The sequence below is a fragment of the Ornithorhynchus anatinus genome, chromosome X1, assembly GCF_004115215.2.
Source record: "Ornithorhynchus anatinus isolate Pmale09 chromosome X1, mOrnAna1.pri.v4, whole genome shotgun sequence".
In the NCBI taxonomy this organism is placed as follows: Eukaryota; Metazoa; Chordata; class Mammalia; order Monotremata; family Ornithorhynchidae; genus Ornithorhynchus; species Ornithorhynchus anatinus.
In genome coordinates this window covers 100,424,113-100,433,307 of record NC_041749.1, presented here as the reverse complement: position 1 = coordinate 100,433,307, position 9,195 = coordinate 100,424,113, and the positions used below count along the sequence as shown (strand labels likewise).

General features: G+C 41.1%; 1 non-coding gene across 1 annotated transcript; it reads right to left on the bottom strand.

Moving 5' to 3' along the window:
- Positions 1 to 7,033: 7,033 nt before the first annotated feature.
- LOC114807280 lies at positions 7,034 to 7,171 on the bottom strand. Its single transcript, XR_003755331.1, has one exon. It is a non-coding gene; the product is annotated as a small nucleolar RNA SNORA7 (small nucleolar RNA).
- Positions 7,172 to 9,195: the final 2,024 nt, after the last annotated feature.

The window sequence follows — 9,195 nt, the reverse complement described above, 5'->3', positions numbered from 1 at the left end:
TAATTAATCAATTGCATTTATTGAGCATTTCCTGTGTGCAAAGAATTGTACTAAGCTTCTTGGGAGAATACAATATAACAGAATTGGTAGAAACTTTCTCTGACTACAATGAGTTTGCAGTCTTGAGGGGGAGACAGACATTAACCTAAATAAATGAATTATGGATATGTAAGTGCTGTGGGACTGAGGGGTGAAAAAGGGGTGAAAGTCCACATGCAAAGGTGATGCAGAAGGGAGTGGGATAAGAAGAAATGAGGGCTGAGTCGGGGAAGGCCTCTTGGACGAGATGTGCTTTTAATAAGGCTTTGAAGGTGGGGAGGATGATCATCTGTCAGATACGAAGAGGGAGGGCATTCCAGGCCAGGCAGGACATGGAGGAGAGGTTGGCAATGAGATAGACAAGATAGAAATAGAATGAGTAGGATGATATTAGAGGAGCGGAGTGTGCAAGCTGGGTTGTAGTAGGAAAGCAGCGAGGTAAGATAGGAGGAGGCAAAGTAATTGAGTGTTTTAAAACTGATGGTACAGAGTTTCTGTTTGACGTGAAGGTGGATGGTCAACCACTGGCGATTCTTGAGGAGTGGGGAAACATAGCCTGAGTGTTTTTGTAAAAAATGATCTGGGCAGCATAGTGAAGTATGAGCAACTCTGGTCTGTTGGTAGTGTCAAATACTTAAAAAAGTCCTTGAATACCATACAGAAGTCTTGGTGTAACTCTCTTCAGTTTCCCTGCATCTGTTGTACTTGAAAGACCATATCTGTTGTTCTGGGTTTTATTCTGAAGCCAGACTGCATTTCAAGAAGTCCCAATCTCATCTGTCTCACCAATGACCACTTTCTCACATCTTCCCTCTGGCCTGGAATGCCCTCCTCCTCCATATAATTTAGACCACCACTCTCCCCACCTTCAAAGCCTTATCAAGGTCGCATCACTTCCAAGGGGCCTTCCCAGATTAAACCCTCTTTTCCCTCAACTCCCTCTCCCTTCTGTATCATCTATTCCCTTGGATCTGTACCCTTTGGGCATTTGATATTTGTAACACCCTCAGACCCACAGCATTTACATACTTATCTGTAAATCATTTATATCAATGCCTGTCTCCCGCTCCAGGCTGTAAACTTATTAGGGCAGGGAATGTGTCTGCCAACTCTGTTGTATTGTACTCTCCCAAGTGCTTAGTACAGTGTTCTGAACACAGTAAGGTCTCAATAAATACTATTGATTGATTGATTGATTGAATAGCCTGCCCAGAAGCACTTTGACTAGAATCTTTCCTGTGATGGAAAGCAGTGAGATTCTGCAGAAACTTCTACAGTCAGTTCTCTCCTCTGTCTTCTTGAAAATTAAGGTGATACCTTTGAAGTCTTATGGCACTTCCCCCATGGCCCAATATGCTGAGGAAAGTGTTCATTCCTAGCTTGTCTCTTTCTGCAGGAAATCTCAGTGCCCTTCAATTCTTCATGGCTTTGACTGTGGAAAGGATTTCCTCAGAACTTGGAGCTCTGATTCTTACCCTCACATGTGGACACTTTTTTATGCTTTGAGTAGTCTCCTCAATGGTGAATGACTTGTATAGAAGCTCCTTTAAATGTTTTTGCCATTTGTATAAGATATCCTCTTTGTCATGAGGGTGATTTCTGTTGAATTCTTCCTGTGATGCTGTGGTAAACTGTAGAAAGCCACAAATATGCTTTAGTGATGAGTCAAAATCCACGTTTCAGTAGTGGGCAGTTTATGCCTGCATAAGGTTTCACTGCCAAAAAATAAACCCCAAGAAACGAGTGATGTCAAGCACACTACATCAGCATGCTGCATGAGGTGATAAAATTACACGACCATCTATTTGCAAAAGTCTGCTAAATTAGGCTAGAATCAGCCTGAATTTACTGCATTTTTCATGGGTATCCTGGGAGATTATAAACGTCTTGCCTCTTCTGTTAGAGTGTAAGCTCGTTATAGGTGGTAAATGTGTCACTTCTTTATTCTGTACTTCCTAAGCACCTAGGTGCTTAATGTATGGTGCTGCTAATACTATTACTACTAAAAAAATGGTATTTATTAAGCACTTATTATCTGCCAGGCACCATACTAAATACTGGAGTGGATACAAGCAAATCGGGTTGGATACAGTCCCTGCCCCACGTGGGGCTCCAAGTTTCACTCCCCATTTTATAGACGAGGTAGCTGAGACAGAGAGGAGTGAAGTGACTTGCCCAAAGTCACACAACAAACAAGTGGTGGAGCCAGCATTAGAACCCATGACTTTCTGACTCCCAGCCCCATGCTCTTTCCACTAGACCATTGTGTTGATACTCCCAATTGTTTCAGAGTCTTTGAGTTCCCCTCTCAGATCTATGTGAAGATTGGTACAATGTCCCCAACCTCCAAAAAAGGGACATTTTGTACTGTAGCAGAACTATACAGGGTACCATCCACCTAAAAGCAAACTGTCCAATATAATCCTGAACCTCTGGCCCCCTAATCACCGAGTCACTTTGGATTTGGTATCCTTGCCTCCATTATTGGCTACATAGCTCTCTCTACTTGATCTGTATGTCCCATTTTGTAGACTTCAGGTTTTAGCCATGGGAAGCTCCAAGGTTGTCTTGATGCCTTTCTCGCTTTGCTACAAACGGTGTTAAAATCTCTGAATCCTCTTGGTAAAACTGTCTCAATGTTGACTCCTTGTCATACCCACATCCCTGATGGTTGTGTGTTATACAATGACTTGAGAACTGCCCATTTACTGTTTACATTGTTACTTATAGCTGGGGTTCTTTGTTCCAAAAGGACTGCAGTGACAGTTTCACATAGAGCCTTGCAGTTTTATTTTCCAGGAGCTTGATATTTAGCTTCTTGATGCCTAGGGCCAATCTTTCATTCAGGTCTTTTCATGGCTGGAGTCATCCAAAGAACTTTCAAATCATTCTGACACATGAGATGTGTAATTTCTGATTATCTTTGAGATCTATGAGGTGCCATTGTTTAGGCCTTGGGTGAAGCAGCTTACTGGAAAGAGCACTGGCTTGGGAGTCAGGGGACATCAGTTCTAATCCTGCTCTGCTACTTGTCTCCTGTTTGACCTTGGGCAAGCCACTTAACTTCTCAGTACCTTAGTTATCTCATCTGTAAAATGGAAATTAAGACTGTGAGCCCCACGTGGGACAACCTGATTACCTTGTATCTACCCCAGTGCTTAGAACAGTGCTTGGCACATAGTAAACACTTACCAAATACCATTATTATTGTTATTCTCTTGTTTGGGAGGTGAAAGATGGTGTTAGTGATCACAAGTTTGGGTTCATACATTATCCGAGGCCACTTCCATCTAGCTTTCGATTCCCTTGGAGTCTGTGGCTGACAACCACCCATCCTCATAAAGAGAAAGAACTCACCTTTTGCTCCAGAATAATTGCCAATCCAAGAATGATCTGATATGTCAAGCAGTCCAAAGCAATGTGATTTCCTATTTCATTCCAGACTCGTGAACAGATCTCTGAACTCCAGCCCCCAGAGCAAAGATTGTCACTCCCCAAACCACTTCTCCCAGGTTCTACCCCAGAGGTGGGTTTCCTCACCTCAGAGGTTACTTTGGAATGGTCTGGGATATTTCTGACTTTTTTATCCTTTTGTGTCCATGGTTTTAGTGCCCTACATGGAGCTGATGGGTTCCTGTTTTTCTCGTTGCAGTCCCATTGTCCTTCTCTACTGTGCCAGTAACTGTTCTGATCCCATCATCCTGTCTCTTGTGCTCCATTCATTGCTGCGTGGCTACTGGTAACTGCCCCACCCCATCCTCCAGTCCTTCCAGTATCACCCCTATACCTACTCTTTGGATATGTATAGGTTTAATCTCCATCACCTTAACACAGTCAAGTGACTTTTGTCCATCTGTGGGAATTGCTATCATTCATGATGATCATAGGTTTTGGATCTTGTCACATTTTGGAACTCCTACAATAAATCAACCCGGAGTCTAATAGAATTTCTCATCATTGTGCCGTATGTACACATGATGGCAGCAAAGCGCTTTTGCCTTAGAGGCAGGTGAAAGTTCATCAATCAGCAATTTATGCCTCTGGGCAGAATTGGGACACCAGAAGCGAACAATGATCTGATTGCAAATCCGACACCACAGCATGGTCCTGGAAATCAATTAAGCTCAACAACACTGAAGTAACATTCACAACAACACTGCTTTGTTGGGCAGGACTTGTGAGGAGAATTGATGACCACAGGATATCCAAGCAGCAGCTGTACAGCATAATACAAGGGGGCACATACAAACCAGGAGAGTAGAATAAATGATTTAAAGACATAGGGAAGCAGTATCTTAAATAATGCAACTACAGGAGACAGACCAACTTGGCAGACAGTAATCAGAAGCCACAGTTTGACTTAGTGGAAAAAGCACAGACCTTGGAATTAGAGGTCTTTGGTTCTAATCCTGGGCCAGTCACTTAACCTCTCTGTGCCTCAGTTTCCTCATCTGTAAAATGGGGATTCAATACCTGTTCTCCCTCCTCCTTAGACTGTGAGCCCCATGAAGGAACTAGTAAACACTTAATAATATCTCAATTGTTAGAGGTTGCTTATTTGAGCTAAGACTTCATGAATAGCAGGAGAACAAGAGGCCAGATTAAAAACAGAGACAGGACCTGCAAGGTGTAAGTACAACAGACCCTTAGAGGTCTGTCTATGTATGCAAACATCATGAATGGAAATGTCGATCCCACATTATTCTTTTTAGGCACTTCACATGAAACCATGGCACTCTCACCGTCAATAATGTCAGCTTTGAAAACAAAAACCATATTATATCTGTATATATATATACATGTATTATATATACATATATTTGCATATATACGTATATGGAGAGAGAGTGAGCGCTATCTATACATCTGCACATTTGTAGAGTGCTCTATAAATGTAGAGCAGAATGGTCACAAGCAAGCTATAGGAGCAGAAAAATCCTCCTGTTCTGCAGTTATTTGAGATGGGATAGTTCATTTAGATCAAAAGCGCCAACCAGTCCAGGAGGCAGAGTGGGCCTTAAGCAGTGACAGGCATACAAAGAGGCACTAACCAGCAGACAGCTTAAACATGTACCCAGTGAAGAAAAGACCGCAGCTCTCCCATCAGATTTTTGCAGTCCATTTGTATCACTGTCAACAGTGTTGTCTTCAAATGAGAAAGACAATGATATATGAGGAGTAAATGTGCATTAGTATGGCATGCCTCAAGTCATATGTCCCCAGGAACATATGATTTTTAAACTGTTCAGCCATAAATCATTTTCCCCCACATATTTTCCTCAATCAGTTTTCACCTCCTGTGCTATTGCCTCCTAAGGCTGTATAGAAGCATTTTTGTCCCTCTTCAAGTTTATCTTACTGTAGTCACAGTGACTGAGAAAATGAAATATAAAAATCCATGTAATAGATCATGTAGCCTAATTGTTTTTTCTTTTAAATCATCACTTAATCTTTTCAGTTCTCAGGCATGTCGCCCTAGTGATTTATTGCCTCAGGAATTTCCAATGATAGACCAAACTTAGGTAGTTTTTTCTTTGGAAAGATCAAATCAATAGTTGAGTATTGTCAAAACTAAGAACTCTATTCATGTGTTAAAGAAACCAGTCAGTATGACGGCAGTAGGGAGAGGGTGGAGGGGTGGAGAAGAACACTGGACCTGGAGGAGGGGGCAAAATGGGGGGATGATTTGAAGGATGAAGACCAGTTGAACTTTGATCGGATTGGCAATGAAGATCTAGTAGTGACATGATTTAAGGTTGTTTGTGAACACATGGACAATGAAGGACAAGAAAGTTTCAGGTTTAGCATTTTGAATTGCCCAAAGCCTGAGATGAGTAAGGAAGAGGTCAGCTAAGCACTTGAAATGGATTAGGTGGGGAAATTTAATGGGACAAGAAGAGTTCACTCAAAAATGTGTGAAAGACACCCAGAAATATAATATCTAGGATACAGGACAGAGGTAAAGAGGTCAGGCAATGGTGGCCAGAAAAGGCTGGCATTTAAGAGTTCTGATGGCTGAGGGTATTGGACTACAATACCTAAATCAAAATAACTAAACACAAATTGTGTAAAAAATTGAAATCTTTGTAAACTTCAGAAACCAAAATCAATTCTGTGTGGTCAAAAGACATGGAGGGCATGACTTTTCTTTTTTTTTCAGGAACCCTGGAAGCCTGGAAGTCAGAGGACCTGAATTATAATCCCAGCTCAATAACTTGTCTGGTGTGACCTTGGGCAAGTCACTTAATTTCTCTTGGCTTCAGTTACTTCATCTGTAAAATGATGATTGACTGAGCCCCATTCAGAACAGGAAATATGTATAACCTGATTATCTTGTATCTACCCCAAGACTTAGTACCATGCCTAGCACAAAGTAAGTGCTTAACAAACACCATTTAAAATGCATGATTTAACACTAAATGATTTAACTTGGTTTTAGGTTTTGATTATTTGTTATGTAAACATAGGGTTAAGGAGGTGAAATATGTACTATAGCAAAGTACAGAAGAGGCTTGTGATATGGGTTCAGAAGGTTTATAAGAGAAAAGAGATGGGAAAACAGTTTGGTATTCACCTCAAGGAGGATTGCATGACAAAAAATGGAAGCAGGTAACATAGGTACCCAACAAAATAAAGTCACTTAAAGCTTTTATAAATGAATGAAAAAACAACCTGAGGAAACAAAGAGCACTTATCACACTTTCACTGTTGATCAAATAGTGTGTCTGTTTTGTAAAGTGGGCCACAGGCATTTGCAAATGTGACTTGTCCCTTGTTTTATGCTGTCAAGTTGCCTCCAACCCATAACAACACCATGGGTGCATTTATCCCAGAATAAACCACCTCCATCTGCAATTGTTCTGGTAGTGTATCCATAGAGTTTTCTTGGTAAAAATATGTAAATAGTTACTATTGCCTGTTTCCTTGCAGTAAACTTGAGTTTCCACCCTAGACTCTCTCAAAGGTCGCTGCTGCCCAGTACAGGGGAGTCTTGACTTGCAGCAGATTGCCTTCCACTCACTAGCCACTGGGCAAGCTAGGAATGGAATGGGTAGGCCTCTGCTTGACTCTCCCTCCCATAGTCGAGATTGGTAGAGTACTGGAAACTCTCCAATTGTGACCCTGAGAGGGTGACTTCTCCCTACTTATCTAAATACAACAGTATGGATTATTTTTGTTTCTACATGTCATCTTTTAGTATATATGTATGTGCGTATATGTAAGACCTTCATTCACACAAGGGAATAGTTATTTTTCTTTTTAAAAATGATTTCAGGAAATACATTTGAATCCTCAAATATATCTATATCCAAACTGATCCTGCATTTTCAAAGATGCTGCTGCTGATGGCAAGGGACTATCGGTGCATATGGGCATGGTTGAAAATAATGATAATAATAATAATGGAAATAGCATTCACTAAGTGCTTACTATATGCCAAGCACTGTTCTCAGCACTAGGGTAGATCCAAGATGATTGGATCAGACACAGTTCCTGTCTCACATGAGGCTCACAGTCTAGGAAAAAGAGAATAGATAGCTTTTCTTCATTTTCATATTAGGAATCTGCGGCATAGTAAAGTGACTTGCCCAAAGTCCAATGAAGCAGCGTGGCTCAGTGGAAAGAGCACGGGCTTAGGAGTCAGAGATCATGAGTTCTAATCCTGGTTCCGCCGCTTGTCAGCTGTGTGACTTTGGGCAAGTCACTTAACTTCTCTGTGCCTCAGTTACCTCATCTGGAAAATGGGGATTAAGACTGTGAGCCCCGCATGGGACCTGATTACCCTGTATCTACCCAGTGCTTAGAACAGTGCTCTGCACATAGTAAGCACTTAACAAATACCAACATTATTATTAAAGTCACACAGCAGGCAAGTGATTCCCCTGACTCCCAGGCCCATGCTCTTTCCACTAGGTAATGTTGCCTCCCTGCAATCAGAAAAGACTACACGCAAACAGAAATCCATATGGGAACAACATCTTAGGCATGAGAGGACAATAAAAATCACCAAAAACATTTAGACTAGAATCAAAATGATTGTGAAGAAAAGAAGGATGGGTCTGTAGTCAGCCCAGGTAAATTTTCTGGCTAAAGAGTGTTTTAATCATCTTGAACCAAAACTTCCATTTGTCCAAATAATTCTTCTTACAAGCTGGACATTTGTCATTTTTTTGTGATACAAGAGCAAATCATGTAGGATTTCTTGAACTTTAATTTACCTGTAGTAAACTTCAAATAAAGTAATTTTCTTGAACTTCTTTGATCTAGCTCATATAGTTTATTAGCTTTGATGTCAAGAGCCTAAGGTTGTTCTAAGAATATCCTCTTCTCAGACTGTAAATTCCATGGCCCAGGCTTTAGGGACATGTTAATATTAGGTGCTGACCATCAATTGATTAATTTATTTCATCTGCAGAAAAAACTTGCTAAAGGCATCTACTGAATACAAGTGAGTTTTACTTTCCTATAGAAGGCAATCAATCAATAGTATTTATTGAGTTCAGACTGTGTGCAAAGCACTATGCTATTGATGTCTATCTACTTGTTTTGTTTTGTTGTCTGTCTCCCCACTTCTAGTCTGTGAGCCCGTTGTTGGGCGATTGTTGTCGCCCAATTATACAATTTTTGCCGATTTGTACTTTCCAAGCACTTAGTACAGTGCTCTGCACAAACTAAGTGCTCAATAAATACAATTTAGTGAATGAATGAATATACTAAGCACTTGAGAGAATATAACAGAGTGGGTAGACACATTCCCTGCCCACGGTGAGTTAACAGACTAGAGATGGAGAAAGACAATAATATAAATGAATAAATTATGGCTATGTACATAGGTGGGGTTGAGGGAGAGGTGAATATCAAATACTTAAAGGGTACATACAAATCCAATTACACAGACAATGCAGAAGGGAGAGCGAGTCGAGGAAAAGAGGGCTTAATCGGGGAAGGCCTGTTGGAGGGGACTGATCTTAATAAGGCTTCACAGGTGAGAGTGGTTGTCTGGTGTATATGGAGGGGGAAAAAGATCCAGGCTAGAAGGAGGATGTGGGAAATAGGTCGATGGCAAGAGAGATGAGATTGGGACACAGTCCTAAAGGAGCAAAGTATGAGGACTGGGCTATAGTAGGGGATTAGCAAGGTAGGAGGGGGAAAGAT